The 19,290-nt window shown below is 46.5% G+C and overlaps 1 non-coding gene across 1 annotated transcript; it reads right to left on the bottom strand.

Annotated features, from left to right (window-relative positions):
• Window positions 1–17,312: 17,312 nt before the first annotated feature.
• On the bottom strand, window positions 17,313–17,387 carry LOC119290366. The gene has a single exon (XR_005141880.1). It is a non-coding gene; the product is annotated as a small nucleolar RNA snoR60 (small nucleolar RNA).
• Window positions 17,388–19,290: the final 1,903 nt, after the last annotated feature.

Below are 19,290 nucleotides of genomic sequence, written 5' to 3' on the forward strand. Positions count from 1 at the left end.
AGTGTCAACGATCACATCATCGGTATCACGTCTATCGAGAGGGGACAAATACCGGCAACACAGAAGGGAACACAATCAATGCAATGCACAATATGATGCATGATCATGACATGGCAAAATGAATGTGTTTTGGGCTAATGCATCTAGCAACAAGTTAAATGGAGTTGGTTTGAACCCTAGGTTCAAATTCAAACTCCACATGTGATTATTTAAATGCCATTAGTATGATTTGTGCTAAACAGCATCTATAAGTTGTTCTAACATGCATGAAAATGGTACAGATGGATTCCTTGGATTTTTCTGATAATTTTTCATATATAATTTATTTCATTTGGAGTTACGGTTAATTTTCTATGATTTTTAGAAGTTTTAGGTATTTTCTGGAATTTTCTGAATTATTTTAGAAAATGATTATCTGCGTCATCATTGCGTCATGCTGACCTCAGCAGGTCAACAGACCGGGTCCAGGTCAAACCTGACACTGGGACCCACATGTCAGTGTGATTAGCTTAACTAAAGTTAATTAAACTAATCGTAATAGTTAACAGGGCTGGGCCCCACCTGTCATTGACTCAGGAGAGTCAACCGGGGCCCACCCGTGGTCAAAGTCAAAGTCGGCTGCCGGCGTTTAGCCGCCGGCGAGCCCGACGCGGCGGCGAGAGTGGTTTTGGCCACTCCGGCGACCAAATGGGCCGCGGAGGGCATCTAGGAGGAGCTGGGGACGAGCCGAAGCTCTTGGTGGAGTCAGTTGCGCTCGGGGCGGCCGGAATCGGTGCCGGCGGCGAGCGAGGCGGCGGCCGGAGCTTCGGGTTCGAGCGGGGCGAGGCCACAGAGGACGGGAGGGATGGTTAAGGGGCTCGCCGAGCTCCTGAGGATGCTAGGAGCACAGTGCCGTGCTCGGTTTCGAGCCTTGCTGTCTGCAGTGACGGCGGCGACATCGCCGGCGGAGCCGAGCTCGCGGCTCCGGTGGGATAGGGGCTACAGGGCACAATCGAAGGGGGGAAGAGGGAGGGGAGGCGTAGGAGCTCACAGCGAGTCCGCAGGGGTGGTCAGTGGGCTCGGGGAGGGGCTGGTGACGACGGGAGGTCGCCGGCGATCTCGGTGGCCCGAGGAGGAAGAAGGCGTCGGGGACGGCGCTCCGAGGCTTCCGGCGTCACATGGGTTGGTGGAGACGAAGAAGAAGGCGCGGCGGTTCTTCTGGAGGCATCGGCGAGGCGAGGGGTGGCCGGTGGCCGCGGCGAACAGCGTCGGTGGCGACGGCTGCGCTCGGCACGAGAGGGAGAGAGAAACAGAGGAGGATAGGGACGGAGGGAAGGAGCGAGGAGAGTGAGAGAGGGAGCCAGGGGCTGCGTGGCGTCGCGGGAGGCGACCAGGGGAGGAGGAGGCAGCCAGGCAGGGAGGAGGTGGCCGGGGCGCGTGGCCGCGCGCGCCGGGCGCGTGCCCGTCCTCCTGGCAGAGGAGGAAGGCGACAGGGGAGGGAGGCGGGCTGGGCCGGCCAGGTGGGGGAGCTGGGCCGGTCCTGTTGGGCCACCAGGTAAGCGCCAGGTAAGGTGCTTTGCTCTTTTTTTTTGTTCTGTTTTCTTTATTTAATTCTTTTGCCACTGTTTGAATTAAAAATAATAATTCAAACAATGCCAAAGCTCCTCTGAATATTTTTATATTGCTAGATGGACTTTTCCAAAAGCTTATAAAATATTTCAGGGGTATTTAAATTATATTCTAATTATATGAATATAATTCAAATTCAAATAGCTAGTGATTTAAATTCAAAGTCCCAAAAGTAAATCCTTAAAAATGTTCAATATTTTGGTTGGGACCAGAACCCTTACCAAAATTATCAAACATTTAAGAGGAGCACTTTGGAGCAATGAATGAGATTTCTAGGGTTTTTGCCCCTCTTTTATTTAGGGTTTTGAGGCTTCCAATATTCCTCAATTCAAGTTTCATTTGAAATAAAACATGATGCTCACAAGAGGTCTAGCCTAGTGCATTACCAGAAGCTAGGGATGTGACAACTCACCCCCACTAAACAAGAATCTCGACCCGAGATTCAAGCGTAGGGTAAGGTGAAGGGTAAACGCAACTAGTATAATCTTCACGATCCAGGGTGCACTTCAGTTGAACGTTGATTCATTCACCATCATTGTCTTGAAGTCTTGCCTTGAGAAATCCTGTCAACATGACATGGAGGGAAGAAGGAGACTCTAGAAGGGCCGGTCTTCTCGAAGGTAGAACAACTCAGGATTAACTCACGGAATGAGACTTAGAACCATCTCTCGGGTTGAGACACGAGATACACATCAAAAGGGGTGGAAAGAAACGGATGACGAGGGTTCACTAGATAGACAACAATTCCACACCTACGAAGGTGGTAAACGGTTGTCAACGTAGCGAGGAGTTGAGTTGCCATGATACCATAACGATACACCTTAGGGAAGGTGACTCGTAGAGATATCCCCTTAAGTGGCAAAAAGAATTACTTTTGATTCAGAGATCATTGAAACTCTTTAAACCAGCCTAAGGCAATTCTCGAGCGATCGTTTGGAGGGGGTCGGTAGAATGGCATACTCGGACTTGGATGATGTGGATTACCTTGTTGAAGACAACGTAATAGATGAATTTGCTTATCACCGGAAATGGAAGAGACCCATGGTAGAAGGGCACATTGGCGGTGCAAGCTGGGAACAAAATGCAAATGTTGGGAATGATTCTGGTAACTGGGGAAGAACCCAATAATAAAGAGTGAATTCACTGTTTGAAAAGGTCATAGCATTGATGAGGGAACTGAGAGCAGACCTAGCTAGTGCCGATGATAACACGTAGCGCTTGTGCGTGCTCTCAAGAACTTGAGCATTTCCACAATCATCAAGATTCCACCAATATCCGTGTCAAGGATTCCGGCAACACAACTTGCTACCATGATGAATGGTGATGGAGGATGCAGATGCAAAGGAAGATAACACCTTCTCAGATTTCACCCTTGACGGGGCCAAGGAAAATAAAATCTGGATGATCGACCGAGAGACATTTAGCACTCCGCTTCTAATGTTCTCCTTGACGTGCTAGTGTAACCCATTCTTAGATATGGTTTGCTAACTAGAACATCAAGTAAAGGTCGGATTTCGGGAGCAATAGAATCCATAAGGAACAGTTACGGAGGTAAATCCTACGAAATCCTTATGGGGAGGTGGCCAACTTCCTCAATCAAGATACTACAATAACAGGTCTTTCGGCTGGGTGTGTTGGCCACGACATCCACCTTACCGGTTATCGAGAGACCAATATTATAGTTCTTAGGGAAATGTTCCAACCATCATATCTGCCTGAGATTCAGCTCTGGTTGGTGTTAGGATATTCCAGACTCATCGAGTCATAGGAAGAAAAATGAAAGTTTGCAACACAAATCGACGAGATGACGTTGCGGGATTCTCGGGAGATGAACTACGATAGCAAGCTCCAAAACATGAGCTGGTTCTGCTACAAACATGTGAACACGCTGTCCCAGACAAAACATGATCACATGGTAGTCTTACAATAAAACACTACCGAGTTCTGGTTGGGAACCATCAGCGAGGATATCGAAGTTCTTTCATAAGTCCGGATTAGCTCTTATGAAGATACTCCTTCTCCTTGAACAAATCAGTCAGTGGCTTGGTGTGCTAGGATATACGTATGGAATGAAGATGATCAGTCTAACAGACCACAGAATTCTTCGCACGTGCATGACCGACTTGGGATGATTCCAAAGGAGCAAAAACAAACTTTCTCGAATTCACGATGGCAACTTACATCAAAATGCACGTGAATCAAAGGAAGTCACTCCTTTCATCAAACAAGTACTTCATGAGCTAGCATGAAGAAAATGCTTTCAAAAGTTTCCAACACTAACTTAATGTTCAACAACATCATGGAGGAGATAAGGATGTTGTCAATGGGCTCAACAACAACTCATCGGAATTTCCATATCACTGGACTTCCACCATCATGTGAACACGGTGATAGCATTGATGAGACCCAAAGGATATAATGGTGTATGCTCGAGGGATCAACCACGAGTAAGACAACATTACGAACATCGTTGGTTCTGACTTGATTTGACGATAGCCCACACTCAAATCAAAGGATTGATAAGACAATAGGTCCAGCAACTGATCACAGGGACCAATCGATGAAGATATCATCTTTCTTCAATACACACTACACAAGAATATCCCTTTGGAACGAACTAAGTTAGGCAAGCTTTTATCTTCCAACTCTCCAAGTTGCTGTTCAGCTTAACCATCTAGCTCAGGGGTATCCAACACAGACTCTCGGAGAAGGGGTGGTTTACAAGGATAAACCAACTTGATTACGAGCTCAACATAGCGGTCGGTGACGACCCGGTGATACTTCCGAGAAGATAATCGGAAAATCACAACCACCTATATGTTACTAAGCTCGAGAACAATCTTGCTTCTTGAGGGAAGACGATATGATCAATAGAGCGAAGATTTGAAATAACCCTAACTCATCGATCGAGGAGTGCACCGAGAACAAGGACTAGGTAGCACGATCAATCTTAGAATGATGATTCACTAACCAACATACTAGGAATAAGATTATTGTCCATTAACTACCAAGCAATGGGGTTGCTAGGAGTATTGAGTTCACACATCATGATTCACTTGTCGGCACTCCGGCTGCAACAACGCGGAACCGAGGAATGAAAAAGGATGGCGAGAAGTATCACTATGTCAAGAATTCACAAAAGGTGGTGCAATTCTCATGAAATTCCTGTCATAAAGAAGGTAATACTTCAGGGTAGAGCAGACCAGAAGCTGGATTGTAACTTGATCTGCGGAACACAACTACTTTGACCCAATCCTAGATATGGATGAGGTACTGGAGTTTGTTTCTCCAAGTCATTCAGGACAGAATGGCTTGACGTACCACAAGGGTAATAGGCATCGATAAACGAATGCATGCATACCCTTGGTATCAATTGATAGACGAAGGTCAGTAGACAGCTAAAGAGGGACAACTCAAAGGAACATATAACTTTCTGAGTTGTGGATGCATGGTTTAGCATGGCGAACGAATTCAACATATTTCTTCCGGATAACCCATGCAGAAAGGTAGAACTGGCAGAGCCACAATATATAATGGAGAACTCATCAAGAATAATCCTGTTGTGATATTTCAGTTCAACGAGGAACTTCTGCCATAAGTAGTTCATGGTATTTGGAAGAAGAAGATACCACGGACTTTAAGGACTATCGCAAAGGTTACTAATATCCTAAAGGAACTAGCAAATACTATCAACATGAAGTAAGTAGGGTGAATCTCGGGTTCAAAAACCCAGGAACAAAATACCTACTACTAAGTAGCATCACGGGATGCTTTCGAGACTGATGGCCAGAATCATCACACTGGGAACACAAAACGTTGCTAGGTTACTAGGTGACTCCCTAAAACACCTAGGGTCATAATAATTATTCCAACATATATGTCGAGGCAATAAAGTACCTCAACTCACTAATTTGTGTGATTAATCTGACCAAAGGCACATCGGAAACAGGAGGAAGGGATTTGCAAATGCATCTGACTATTTAGAAACCTGGGATGACTCGGACAGCATAACGGCTGTAAATGCTCAGAAAAGATTTGAGACATTCACAAAAATGGTGGCATAACCACTCAGAAGCACAATATCAAGGTTTCGAGATCAACAGTTAACGTACAGAAGATAGTAGAAACTGAACTGAGGCTTGAATCAACAATCTTATAAGTCTACAGATTAGTAACACGTGATCCTGATAGAAAGAAGAGATAGCCTAGTTCTTAAACCCCGCAGGAAAGATAAGATGACTCAGATCAGAAGGCATAAGGTATAAGGAGTAAAAAGAGCCTTACGTTCCATCCCACAATCAATTCCCTTATATAACTAAAGCATTTCTAGACTCAACTTCGACCAGTTTGGCTTGGTAAACCTACAGGCAGTCAAGCTCTAATACCAGCGCTGTCAGGACCCCGACTCGATGTCACATCGATCTAGCCGGTAACACCTCATATCACTTTGCGGCCTCACGCACGGTATCCCCACGGGTGTCGCCTTACCTTTGCCCGGGACCGTTTGCGCCTTTTGGCTCACGTATATGATAGTGTCGCTAGCATCCATATGATAAGGAGCCCGGGCTGACATGACTAGTCGTAAACCCAAAGTGGCACAGACTTACAGGGACAGGCATTCATGACCCAGCTTCGAATGTGTCGGTCATCAGCAAGTGGGTCCGGGCTGTAGCACTGGGCTAGCAGGACTCCGGTAAACCGGGCTGTAGCGGGCTAACAGGACTCCGGTACTCAAAGCGTGACATTTCCCCGAAGGGACAGACACAGGAACGAAGAAGGACACATGCCGGCCAGCCTAAGTGTTCCAGAGCAGTAGCAAGCTACCATGGCTCAGCGGTAACACTAGGAGACATTTCCCGGTAAGAGAGGCTACTAAAGATAAACAACTAGATAGTCAGATCCCACACATACCAAGCATTTCAATAACATACACACAATATGCTCGATATGTGCGATACAACATGGCATCACAAAATGACTCTACGACTCAAGTAATTTATTCAATAGGCTCCGAGGAGCGAGACATTACAAACATGGGTCTCATGACCCAACAATCAGAGCATACAAGTCAAAGCACAAGCGGAAGCTATCATGTCTGAGTACAGACATCAATAAATGAAAAAGGCTGAGAAGCCTGACTATATATATCAGATCCTGCCGAGGGCACAAGATCGTAGCTGAGGTAACAAGCTAAACGTCGAAGTCCACGTGGAACTACTAGTGAGACTGAAGTCTCTCTGCAAAAACATAAAATAGGCAAACGTGAGTACAAATGTACCCAGCAAGACTTACATCAGATCTATCTACATATGCATCATTATCAACAAGGGGGTGGAGGAGTTTAACTGCAGCAAGCCAGCTTTGACTCGGTGGCTATCCTGAACTACGACTGCAAGCGACTCTTTTGAGGTGGCGCACACGAGTCCACATATTCACCATATCAATACACCACTATGGATCCGCTCCCGTCTCCCTACGAGAACGCCATCCATAGCACTCACGCTTATCTTGCGTATTTTAGAGTATCCACTTTCACTTGTCTATGAACTATGCAATGGGGTCCAAGTTTCCATATCCGAGGAATCCGGCTATTCGAATAGATGATGTTAACCCTGCAGGGGTGTACTTCTTCACACACGCTTTCGCCACTTACCGCCCTGTACACGTCTTGTACCTCGGCAACCTTCAAGCGGAAACCGGGCGAGGGAGTCGGCCACGACCTGACTAACCGAACAAGTCTCTAGTCCAGGTTTATCGCCTATTCGGGTTCCATCCGCAAGGAGATCCGGCCGGGTGTCGCTCACGGCCCCAAACGATGTGAGCAGGGTTCCCAAGCCCACCAACCGGGTGCCACTTGGTACACCGTGCCACTGTGCCTACTCTGTCCCAAGCCCACCTGTACCGGGTGCCACTTGGTAGACTACTAACACTACCTACAAACACCAGAAACTAGTTGCAACTCCTGGACAGAGATCAAGTTGATTAATAAGTCGAGAGGGCTTGGAGCGCCCGGAGCCCAATGTGTGGTAGTAACTGATCATGGATCACAAACACAGAACTCAGTTCCTGAGGACGGCTGCAATGAGACAACCCACCATGTACTCCTAAATGGCCTCTCACCGCTACCTTTACCAAATCGTGTTCACACACTTAGCTCACACACAGTGGGACATGTTCACACGCCTCTGATTCATCCCCGATGAATCAGACCTGACTCAACTCTAAGCAGTAGCAGGCATGACAAACAAGCATGAATGAGTAGGCACAACAGGGCTCAAACAACTCCTACTCATGCTAGTGGGTTTCATCTATTTACTGTGGCAATGACAGGTCATGCAAAGGATAAAGGGTTCAGCTACCGCAGCAAGTATCAAATATGTCGTTGTTGTCCTAATGCAGTAAAAGAGAGCAGGAGCGAGAGAGTGGGATTTTATCGGAATGAACAAGGGGGTTTGCTTGCCTGGCACTTCTGAAGATAACATTGAGTCTTCATCAGTGTCAACGATCACATCATCGGTATCACGTCTATCGAGAGGGGACAAATACCGGCAACACAGAAGGGAACACAATCAATGCAATGCACAATATGATGCATGATCATGACATGGCAAAATGAATGTGTTTTGGGCTAATGCATCTAGCAACAAGTTAAATGGAGTTGGTTTGAACCCTAGGTTCAAATTCAAACTCCACATGTGATTATTTAAATGCCATTAGTATGATTTGTGCTAAACAGCATCTATAAGTTGTTCTAACATGCATGAAAATGGTACAGATGGATTCCTTGGATTTTTCTGATAATTTTTCATATATAATTTATTTCATTTGGAGTTACGGTTAATTTTCTATGATTTTTAGAAGTTTTAGGTATTTTCTGGAATTTTCTGAATTATTTTAGAAAATGATTATCTGCGTCATCATTGCGTCATGCTGACCTCAGCAGGTCAACAGACCGGGTCCAGGTCAAACCTGACACTGGGACCCACATGTCAGTGTGATTAGCTTAACTAAAGTTAATTAAACTAATCGTAATAGTTAACAGGGCTGGGCCCCACCTATCATTGACTCAGGAGAGTCAACCGGGGCCCACCCGTGGTCAAAGTCAAAGTCGGCTGCCGGCGTTTAGCCGCCGGCTAGCCCGACGCGGCGGCGAGAGTGGTTTTGGCCACTCCGGCGACCAAATGGGCCGCGGAGGGCATCTAGGAGGAGCTGGGGACGAGCCGAAGCTCTTGGTGGAGTCAGTTGCGCTCGGGGCGGCCGGAATCGGTGCCGGCGGCGAGCGAGGCGGCGGCCGGAGCTTCGGGTTCGAGCGGGGCGAGGCCACAGAGGACGGGAGGGATGGTTAAGGGGCACGCCGAGCTCCTGAGGATGCTAGGAGCACGGTGCCGTGCTCGGTTTCGAGCCTTGCTGTCTGCAGTGACGGCGGCGACATCGCCGGCGGAGCCGAGCTCGCGGCTCCGGTGGGATTGGGGCTACAGGGCACAATCGAAGGGGGGAAGAGGGAGGGGAGGCGTAGGAGCTCACAGCGAGTCCGCAGGGGTGGTCAGTGGGCTCGGGGAGGGGCTGGTGACGACGGGAGGTCGCCGGCGATCTCGGTGGCCCGAGGAGGAAGAAGGCGTCGGGGACGGCGCTCCGAGGCTTCCGGCGTCACATGGGTTGGTGGAGGCATCGGCGAGGCGAGGGGTGGCCGGTGGCCGCGGCGAACAGCGTCGGTGGCGACGGCTGCGCTCGGCACGAGAGGGAGAGAGAAACAGAGGAGGATAGGGACGGAGGGAAGGAGCGAGGAGAGTGAGAGAGGGAGCCAGGGGCTGCGTGGCGTCGCGGGAGGCGACCAGGGGAGGAGGAGGCAGCCAGGCAGGGAGGAGGTGGCCGGGGCGCGTGGCCGCGCGCGCCGGGCGCGTGCCCGTCCTCCTGGCAGAGGAGGAAGGCGACAGGGGAGGGAGGCGGGCTGGGCCGGCCAGGTGGGGGAGCTGGGCCGGTCCTGTTGGGCCACCAGGTAAGCGCCAGGTAAGGTGCTTTGCTCTTTTTTTTTGTTCTGTTTTCTTTATTTAATTCTTTTGCCACTGTTTGAATTAAAAATAATAATTCAGACAATGCCAAAGCTCCTCTGAATATTTTTATATTGCTAGATGGACTTTTCCAAAAGCTTATAAAATATTTCAGGGGTATTTAAATTATATTCTAATTATATGAATATAATTCAAATTCAAATAGCTAGTGATTTAAATTCAAAGTCCCAAAAATAAATCCTTAAAAATGTTCAATATTTTGGTTGGGACCAGAACCCTTACCAAAATTATCAAACATTTAAGAGGAGCACTTTGGAGCAATGAATGAGATTTCTAGGGTTTTTGCCCCTCTTTTATTTAGGGTTTTGAGGCTTCCAATATTCCTCAATTCAAGTTTCATTTGAAATAAAACATGATGCTCACAAGAGGTCTAGCCTAGTGCATTACCAGAAGCTAGGGATGTGACAAGGTGCAAATCTTCTCTTATGCCCATGTCCTCCAAATCAAGCCTAGAACTAACCGTGTCCTTTGTCTTCCCTTCAATGTTTAGAAACGTCCCTAGCAGATTCTCGCATATGTTTTTCTCAATGTGCATTACATCGAGATTATGCCTTAATTTCAGATCAGACCAGTATGGCAGGTCCCACAAACAAGACCTCCGGTCCCAACATTGACCTTCCTCACGCTTTCTTTTCTTCGCCAGCTTTCCTGGTCTCACATCTTTCACCTTTTCAAGTTGCTGCTCCAGCTCTTCTTTAGTGAATTCAGCTGGCTTGTCACGGGTTTCATTCTCACCATTAAAATCTTTGCTTCTTCGCCAGCGATGGTTTCGGGGAAGAAAGCGGCGGTGCTCCTTATTCTCTTTGAGCAAGGGTCTTTGTCACAATGGACACAAGCCTGATAACCCGCTGTGATCCTCCCAGACAGAGTGTGCAGAGCCGAGAAATCATGGATGGACCATATGATCGCATCACGTAGATTGAACTTTTCTTCCGGACTCAAGGCATCGTATGTAGGTACACCAGTCCAGAGCTAGAGCAGTTCTTCTACGAGGGGCTCCATAAAGACATCAAAATCCTTTCCTGGAGAATCTGGACCCGGGATAAGCAATGACATCATGAAGTTGGACTGATCCATGCATGCCCATGGTGGCAGGTTGTACGACACCACAAAAACTGGCCACATGCTATAAGACGTGCTCATGTTCCCAAACGGATTAAACCCATCTGTGGCAATGCCAAGTTTTATGTTCCTTGGATCTGCAGCAAAATCAAAATGTATACGGTCAAACTCTTTCCATGCCTCTCCATCCGCTGGATGGCTCAGCTCAATGTCCACAGGTTGCCGCTTTAGCTTGTGCCACTGTACCTCACGCGATGATTTCTTCGAGATGAACATCCGCTGCAGCCTTGGTATCAAGGGAAAGTTCCTCAGTACCTTCTCCAGTATTGACTTCTTCCCATCAGCATCTTTCCACCTAGATGCATTGCATTTTGGACAGTTGTCATGCTTTGCTAAATCCTTCCGAAACAAGACACAGTTATTTGGGCACACATGTATTGACACATAACCTAACCCCAGCCTGCGGATTATGCTAAATGCTTCATCATAAGATCTGGGAACACAACTGTCAGGGAATTGCAAGCTCAAAAGACGGAGTATTGCGTTGAATGCGGCATTGCTAATCCGGTAGAAAGACTTGATGTGGAGTAACTTCACGGTGAAGGTAAATCTTGAAAATTTACCCCCTTCATGAGCTGCGCACTTCGCCTCCTCTAACACCTCAGCAAACAATGATTTCTGTCCATCAGCACGATCTTCAGCATCGTACAAATCCTTCAATTGGTCAGGAATCCTATCATCTTCATGCCCATCCTCTTCCTCCAAAACAGCATTATCTCGCAAAACCTTTTCCATGAAATCAATGCCAGCATCACCACCACCCATCATATGAGGGGCCTCTGTATCAGCTTCAAAATGTTGAGGTTGTCTGTCTAAAGGTTCTCCATGATATATCCATCTATCATATGTGCTGGTCATCCCATTAAGAAGCAGATGATCTTCCACTCTTCCTTGAGCCATTCTTGGATGGTTGAGGCATTTACAACATGGGCAAAGAATGTGAGCATTGTTGGAAAAATTTGCCCGAACAAATGCCATGAAATCATCAACTCCTTTCATATGTTCTTTCGAAAACTTTTTAACTCCTTGTCTAATCCAGCTTCTATCCATCTGCCAAAGACAACAAATTGTTGCAACTTAGCAAATCAATCTAAGTGCATCAACATTAATTAATGAAAATGGATGGAAGTAATGGAAGCTAAAATTCCAGAAAATAAGGTAGGCACCCAAGTTTATATGCTAACTGCCTAAGCACAACATTCAGCTATTTCCAATTCCTCACTACTTTAGTCCAGTTCACATGGTTTACAGATTTCACATGGGAGCAATAAAAAGTAGTTCAAATGGAAATACAGATTTCACATGGGAGAAAAGAAAAGCTAACTAAAACATGATGGTTCACAAAAAACAGAGGTGATTAAACAACCAACAATAACAATATATGCTGCCACTAAGAACTATTTTGGTTAAACCACCAATAATAACACCATTGTCAATTTACATGAATTCCATTTCTAAGATTGCATCAAATCTACATCAATCAGAGTTTTCCTAGTTTACATCTAATCTACATCAATATTCAGGTCCTTTCACGGATTTGAGGCTGAAATTTCAGAGGTGTAACATCAAATCTACATCAACCCCAGGATCCTGTTTCAGGGAAAGACCAACTCGAGCTCTGTTCTATTGATTGCTGACAACATAATTTACCAGTAACAATTGACTAAATTCCAAAAGAATTCTTAACAATTTCATCAACAATAATTCTCCTAATAATTTCATCAACAGAAATTCTCTTCACAATTTCTACCAAATTCATCAATGACATTTCCAAGAGATTTTTCCAAGCTTACAACAAACCTATACATCAAATCACTCTGAAGATTCTCCTAACAAATCTACATCAAATCATTGACATCCACAGAGAGGAGAGGGGGAAGAGGAGGGGGAAGGAGACGAGTGCATACATGGGCGAGGTCCCCATGCTCGCCGGCGGCGAGTCCCCCATGCGTGGGCGACGCGAGCGGCGAGGTCGCCGTTCCTGCCGTGGGCCCCGCTCCCGCCCCCGCCTCCGCCCCTGCTGGTTGCTTCCACCGCGAGGCCCCGCCCGCCGGCCGCCGCCCGCCGCCCACCGGCCCCGCCCTCGTCCGAGCGACGCTTGCTGGTTGCTTCCGCCGCCGCCCGCCGCCACCTGGTCGGAAGACCTAGAAAAACGCTAAGTGTTGCTCTGTTCGATGCCACCCGCCGCCACCTGGTCGGAAGGTCCCACTTGTCAATGATACGAGAGAGACGTAGTTCTATATAATGTATAGATAAACTACCAGATGTGAGCAACTGTCCCTCTCTAGCCCAGCGGTAGCATGCGAGCCAACTGAGCGCGAGGTCGTGGGTTCGAGTCCCGCCTCGTGCATCTTTTTTGGGCGAATTAAGCACTCGGCCCCATCTATCAAATGGGTCCCGCCTGTTAGTGTGTCCCCTGTCTGTCTGTTGAATATTAAAACTCAAGCAAAAATGACACCTAGACAGTGACACATAAGCGAGGTTGCTGAGGTGGCTGCCTAATCATCCTAATTCATTCAAACTCAAGTGTAGTGACCATTTAATATTGGTCGTTATCAGCTACGCATGAGGCAGTGGACGGTGCTACTAGCTTTATGACCATTTCCTCTAATGAAATTATGACCTTTCTGACCAAAATGGTCGTTATAGTTTAGGGTTTAGAGCCCCCAGACAGCTTTTGACCAATTGGTCTAAACTGGTCATAAATTTATGACCAATTCTTCGAGGGTCACTGACAGAAGGTCATAAGTTGACATATTTCTTGTAGTGCTTGTTTGCATCATCTCTTGCCATGAGTAGCTTCATGTAGCCTTGTCATGCATCATGCTTGTTTGTGCATCATGTCATGTTCATGGGTGGTGTGTTTACTATGTTGTGTGCTTCTTTTCGATAGTTCCTATTTCGTTGCGATCGTGAGGATTCGTTCGTCTACGCTTGGTTCGGCTTCATCCGTTCATCTTCTTCATGGACTCGTTCTTCTTCCTTGCGGGATTTCAGGCAAGATGACCGCTAACCTGGATCTCACTACTATCATTGCTATGCTAGTTGCTTCGTTCTATCGCTTTGCTGCGTTACCTATCTTTTGCTCATCAAGCCTCCCATATTGCCATGAACCTCTAACCTTTGACACCTTTCCTATGCAAACCGTTGCTTGGCTATGTTACCGCTTTGCTCAGCCCTCTTATAGTGTTGCTAGTTGCAGGTGAAGTTGAAGATTGCTCCATGGTGGACAGGATTTATGTTTGGGATATCACAATATCTCTTATATTATTAATGCATCTATATACTTGGTAAAGGATGGAAGACTCGGCCTTATGCCTGGTGTTTTGTTCCACTCTTGTTGCCCTAGTTTCCATCATACCGGTGTTATGTTCCTGGATTTTACGTTCCTTACGCGGTCGGGTGATTTATGGGACCCCCTCGACAGTTCGCTTTGAATAAAACTCCTCCAGCAAGGCCCAACCTTGGTTTTACCATTTGCCTCACCACCACCTATCCCTTTCCCTTGGGTCGGCCAACCCGAGGGTCATCTTTATTTTAGCCCCCCAGGCCAGTGCTTGTCTAAGTGTTGGTCCGAACCGAGTAGACTGCGGGGCCCCCTCGGGGAAACTCGAGGTCTGGTTTCACTCGTAGGATGTCTCATCCGGTGTTGCCCTGAGAACGAGATATGTGCAGCTCCTATCGGGATTTGTCGGCGCATCAGGCGGCTTTGCTGGTCTTGTTTTACCATTGTTGAAATTTCTTGTAAACCGGGATTCCGAGTCTGATCGGGTCTTCCTGGGAGAAGGTATATCCTTCGTTGATCGCGAGAGCTTATCATGGGCTAAGTTGGGACACCCCTGCAGGGTATAATCTTTCGAAAGCCGTGCCTGCGGTTATAGGCAGATGGGAATTTGTTAATGTCCGGTTGTAGATAACTTGACACCGGATACGAATTAAAACGCATCAACCGTGTGTGTAGCCGTGATGGTCTCTTTTCGGCGGAGTCCGGGAAGTGAACACGGTCTTTGGGTTATGTTTGACGTAAGTAGGAGTTCAGGATCACTTCTTGATCATTACTAGTTGACGACCGTTCCGCTTGCTCTTTTCTCGCTCTTATTTGCGTATGTTAGCCACCATATATGCTTAGTCGCTGCTGCAGCCTCACCACTTTACCCCTTCCTTTCCTTTTAAGCTTTGCTAGTCTTGATACCCATGGTAATGGGATTGCTGAGTCCTCGTGGCTCACAGTTTACTACAACAACAGTTGCAGGTATAGGTTGTGCGATGATCATGACGCGAGAGCGACGTTTGCTTGTTTGGAGTTCTTCTTCTGCTTCTTCTTCGATCAGGGGATAGGTTCCTGGTCGGCAGCCTCGGCTAGCAGGGTGGATGTCGTTGAGTTTCTGTTTGTGTTTCGTCCATAGTCGGATGATGCTCTTATTTAAGATGATGTTGTATTCGTGTGGCATTATTTGCCTTATGTATGTATCCCCATCTATTATGTAACGTTGATGTAATGATATCCACCTTGCAAAAGTGTTTCAATATGCGGGTCTATCCTTGGTGGGACCTTCGAGTTCCTTTTGGATAGGGTCGCATATTGGGCGTGACACATGCCCATCAATTCAGCCTGTTTATATTTTATATATCAGTTTTTGTCAGCCACGTGGGCATAGCCCAACATTTTAGCCTTTTTATTTTTGGGCCATGGCCTTTGTTTTCTTGTTTTTTCAGATTCAGGTAAGTGGGTCCGAAATGTCAGGTTCTGTTTTGTTGGTCCCTCATGTCAAGGTCATGTTCTTCAGATTTCAATGTGCCAGTGAATAAATAACAAATATCTAAATTCAAACAGACAGAAAACGCATGTAATACTTCAAATAACAACAGCCAGAATTAGTATGGAGCTCTTGCTCTACCAATAACACATAATACAATTGGAATCACCATATTACAAGCTCTACAAGTGTGATAGCTGGCTACAGTAATTGGACCTATGGACCAAATTGTCCTTCACCAGATCGTTCAATGGAGCACAACAGCAGTAGCAGACCTTGCATGTTCCTTCACACAACCAGATCGGAGCAACCTACAAAGAAATGCATGAATTAGATGGGGAGATGGAGAAGAAGAAGATAAGAGAAGTGGAGGAGCAAGTGACAAACCTGAGATGGTGCTGCTCCTCCTAGAGTATATGCTTTAACAAAAATACAGAAACTACATAAGCATGTTGTGATACTCCCATCTTCAGTATATGCATGTTGTGATACCCCCATCTATACATTCAAGTTTCAGCAAAGGAATCATAAGCTGCACACTTTCAGTAGTGTAGAATTTACATAGTATTCAGCGGCATGCATATTCAACTTTAGTGCTTCAAACAATTTAGTTCTCTAGATAACGTGTTCTACCAATTATTTAATCTTACCAAATGGATGGTCATCCAGGTTTACTCATACATGGGATCATATTTGTATCTGATTTGTATAATGAGTCTTTGCAATGGGATAAGATAGCGAAGCTAGTGTAAGCATTAGACTCTAGCAGTATTGAAACAGTTCCAGGAAATAAAAAACTGCTGCTGGTTTTCAGAATAGATGCTCACATGAATCATTGGTTAATCTTGAATGAACCTTCAGCTCAGAGAAGTCCAAAGACATTGTGCACCACCATGGCACCATCGACAGCAACAACTTGTAGCAATGATTTCAGAATAGATGCTCCAGGTCCTTATAGCATAGATCATGTCAATAAATTTCACAAGGGAGCGTAATTTTAAATTTTGACAAATAGTTTAACAAGTTTATTAAAATGTTGCATCACATGGATAAATAGCATACAGATAATGTTGCATCACATGGATAAATAGTATACAGATAAATTGCATATATATGGTATAGCATACAAAGACGATTCTAATTTCTCACACTTCCATTATCTTCTCAGATAATATGTTCCTCGATTTCTAAATCAGTGGGTAGTCTTTAATCATAATAATATGATTGCAAAGGATGGAACAGTGATTCATAGAAAAAGAACAGAAAACATCGAAAAATTGCAACAAAACACCTGAAGAACGATAGGTAGCTCAATGAAGGGACCACAGGAATGATTCAATTAGGACTTGTCCAAGAAGCAAGTCGGACATGTGCCCCTGTACAACATATGGTCGCACCTCTACTTTGATTTTTCACTACTCAGCCTGATCAATGAAAGAAAAGCCCTTTTGCGGTGTATTAAATGTTGTACCAAGTTTCATGTTACAGATAATATGATTCACCCAAACTAAACAGAATTAACTTTCAGATTACAGAGCTGCATTGGTTTCAGTTAATAAAAGGACCCATTATATGCCACAATAACACTAGGACTATGTGCTGCAGAGGAACTAAATTAATTGAGTAACCAAAATTTACTTGGCCCAGGAATAGAAACGCATGCAAGCGATTGGGCAAAACAAAACGGAAGCATAGAAAATTCAAAATAAAAAATGCAGCAAAATAACTGAGAAATGGACTAGCATTGGGCTTAAAATGCATCAGATACTCGATTTTGCATCATCCATTGTGATGTCCTGAAGGGGAATCCGAGTAAGCTCATCATTTGCTAAGCTCCAATGTAGCCACAGAAGGTGATCAAAACATAGCAGTCAATGACATACCATAACAGACGGCTCTACCATAGGCAATGTTAACGCGCAAATAGTTATTGTGGGCATTCATATGATGACAGGTATACCTGGTCAGGCTGTGAAACATCTAAGAAGATAACGTCAACCATGCCGACCAACATCCGGTACTTTGCAGGGTGCCAACCCAGTTTGCAAGTCACAAGATTAATGTAAGATAGCAACTTCCTTTAATGGAAACCATTGACCTATAGTAAGTAGCCATGAGATCTCACCGGTCCAACAATGTTAGACACACAAGACACTGTTGTCCCTGAGGCAATACCAAGATAGAGCACACGAGCACCAGGAGCCTGAATTAACAAGTGCAGGGTCAGGACATAAATAATGATATAAGTTTAATCTACAAAACAACCTGGAGCACGAAGGTTTTGACACAAAGAATACATGCTAAAGCACAACGAACTTCCAATCCAGATGTTGTTGACGCCACCAAGAACAGCGGCAGCCAACTTTGATCTGAAGGTGTTCCACACCCTGTACTCAACCTTGGTGCCGTCCTTGTTCTGCAATGCCAGAGCAGAAAATGGCATGCTTTCATTGATATATGCACAATAAGCACAACAGAGTAGGAAATCTGACATCACATGAAAACAATCATCTAACAAGATCCTGTGAACAAACACCCGCCAGGATCTGGGAAATAAAATAGAAAAGCACGCAAGCATTTTGCTGCAATTCTAGGTATTCCTAAGTGAATCATCCAAGAGCCAAAATCCAATGGCGTGCAGGTCCTACACCTTCCAGGATTGTCAACTTCTCATCAAATCCAACAAAACACCAACTGGAGAGAACTGTGAGGCATCAAAAGTAAAGCTAACTATGCCATGGCAACCACAACAGATAATTCTCCAACAACAAAAGTAACAGCATACCACAGGGCTGCCAAGTCGAGCAATAGTGTCAAGTAAATTTCGTCAAATGCTTGCTAGTAAGGATTGCAATAGTCAAGCTGCTGCAGTGATGCAATAGTGCCAAATCAATGGTGCACAACTGCATCAAATCAAGCAATAGTGCCAAATCACTTGACCTACTCATGCCAAAGCGCACCCAAATGTCTCTATTAGTCCAGCAGCATCTAAATCGAACTCCACATGCATGCTACTAAGGGAATCCACCGGCAAACAGACGAAGATTTGGTCGCGAGCCAAACCCATGATGGACAGTGCGAAGATGGTACCTCGAAGGTGCTGGAGCTGAACTAGAGGAGGCCGGGCTGGCCGTCGTTGCAGGGCAGAGTGCTGCGGTAGATGACATCACCGCAGGCCATCACGGTGCGGCGCAGGCCCACCGCCTCCACCAGCTGCCGCCCCACCTTGGCCCCGAGCTCCACCGACGCCACCACCAGTCGGACCGACGCCGCCACAACGGGGGGCGCCCGGCGCCGGCGGAGGCAGAGACGCTTGGAGCCACTTGACGAGCACCTGGCCGGCGGAGGCAGAGACGCCAGCCACTAGATGTGGTGCCTTGCTGATCTATGCGTGGTGGAAGAGGAGGAGGAGGGACGCGGTGGCGGGGCTGAGGTTGGGGAGATGAGGAGGTTGTCGGCGGCAGGGATGGGGGGAGGCCGGCGACGCGGTAGGGGTTGGGATGGCAGAGAGAGGGAGGTATGGGTCAGGGAGAGGGAGATTGTGAGGTGAGGGAAGAGGATAGGATGGCGGCGGCAGCGTATGGATCTGGGAGAGAGAGAGGAGGGGACGAATCTGACCGCCGGGTGTCGAGGGAACAGAGCAGGGGAGGGGGTGGATCTGGCCGCCACCATGGCCATGGTCGTGCCATGCGGCTAGGTCTAGGTCGTGGGAGGGAGGGAGCGCGGACCCGACC

Source organism: Triticum dicoccoides, chromosome 4A (assembly GCF_002162155.2).
Source record: "Triticum dicoccoides isolate Atlit2015 ecotype Zavitan chromosome 4A, WEW_v2.0, whole genome shotgun sequence".
Classification (NCBI taxonomy): Eukaryota; Viridiplantae; Streptophyta; class Magnoliopsida; order Poales; family Poaceae; genus Triticum; species Triticum dicoccoides.